The sequence below is a fragment of the Mastomys coucha genome, unplaced genomic scaffold, assembly GCF_008632895.1.
Source record: "Mastomys coucha isolate ucsf_1 unplaced genomic scaffold, UCSF_Mcou_1 pScaffold5, whole genome shotgun sequence".
NCBI classification, from domain to species: Eukaryota; Metazoa; Chordata; class Mammalia; order Rodentia; family Muridae; genus Mastomys; species Mastomys coucha.
In genome coordinates this window covers 34,526,832-34,528,581 of record NW_022196911.1, presented here as the reverse complement: position 1 = coordinate 34,528,581, position 1,750 = coordinate 34,526,832, and positions in this window count along the sequence as shown.

Sequence of the window (1,750 nt, the reverse complement as noted above, 5' to 3'; positions counted from 1 at the left end):
AAGAGTTACAAATGTCAAGCAAAGCATTCAGTCTCACTCTTTGTTGTTCTCTTACAAGCAACCTTCCTTGTTAATCGTCTATGTTTCTTTTGGGTATATAAATAATTTTGAAATATATAAGTTGTTCTTAAAACCATAGTATAGTGTAAAAACATGAAATAAACAATACTACTAATAGGCTGAGATAGGAGAAGCAAGATTTCAAGACCCTTACGTTGTACACAGCCAGATACAGTCACAAACATACAAGCTGACAGTGAATATAGATTGTAGAATTTTGGACCTGTTTTTCCAATTACCAAATTAGAGAGACCACTGGATGACAATCAACAAATTTCCAATTCCTCATATTATTGGATTTCAATCGATTAGGATATGTTGATAATACTAATTTTCAAATTAATATATTAAGAAAAAGTAATTGTCACTTCCAGTTGTTTTTGTTGTAAAAGGTGGAATTAGGTTTGTGTGGATTTGTTGAAAGATTACCTTCTTGCTTCTTCTAGGGTATAGTTTTGCTCCTTATGTTGATGTTTTCCATCTATTATTCTTTGTAGGACTGCATTTGTGGAGAGATATTGTGTAAATTTTGTTTTGTCATTGAATATCTTGTTTTCTCCATCTATGGTAATTGAGAGTTTTGCTGGGTATAGTAGCCTGGGCTGGCATTTGTGTTCTTGTAGTGTCTGTATAACATCTGCCCAGGATCTTCTAGCTTTCATAGTCTCTGGTGAGAAATCTGCCGTAATTCTGATAGGCCTGCCTTTGTATGTTAATTGCCTTTTTCCCCTTACTGCTTTTAAAATTCTTTATTTGTTTGGTGCATTTGGTGTTTTTCTTATTATGTGACGGGAAGAATTTATTTTTTGGTCCAGGCTATTTGGAGTTCTGTAGGCTACTTGTATGTTCGTGGGCATCTTTCTTTAGGTTAGGGAAGTTTTCTTCTATAATTTTGTTGAAGATATTTACTGGCCCAGTACTTTGGGAGTCTTCACTCTCTTTTATACCTATTATCCTTAGGTTTGGTCTTCTCATTGCATCCTGGATTTCCTGGATGTTTTGTGTTAGGAACTTTTTGCTTTTTGCACTTTCTTTGACTGTTGTGTCAATGTTTCTAACCCTGAGAAACATTGTCTTCTGCCCCTGAGATTCTCTCTTCTATGTCTTGCATTCTGTTGATGATGCATGCATCTATGACTCCTGATCTCTTTCCTAGGTTTTGTATCTCCAGGGTTGTCTCTCTGCTTTTTTTATTGTTTCTAATTTCATTTTTAGATTCTGGATGATTTTGCTCATTTCCTTCACCTATTTGATTGTGTTTTCCTGTAGTTCTTTAAGGGATTTTTGTGTTTCCTCTTTAACAGCTTCTAGTACTTTACCAGTGTTCTCTTGTATTTCTTTGAGGGTGCTATTTATGTCTTTCTTAAGGTCCTGTATCATCATCATGATAAATGATTTTTGATCTGAATCTTGCTTTTCCAGTGTGATGGTGTGTCCATGACTTGCTATGGTGGGAGAATTGGGTTCTGACGATGGCAAGTGACCTTGGTTTGTGTTGCTTATATTCTCATGCTTGCCTGTAACCATCTGGTTAACTCTAGTTGTAGCCCGCGTGGTCCTCTCGCCGGGAAGAAGACACGCGGATACTAGGTTCTTTCTGTAGCAACTGTTTATTTGTCTCAATCCATAGTGAAAAAAGGGTCGAACCCAAAATCCGCACTGCTTATATACACCACAGTGCAGGGTATCT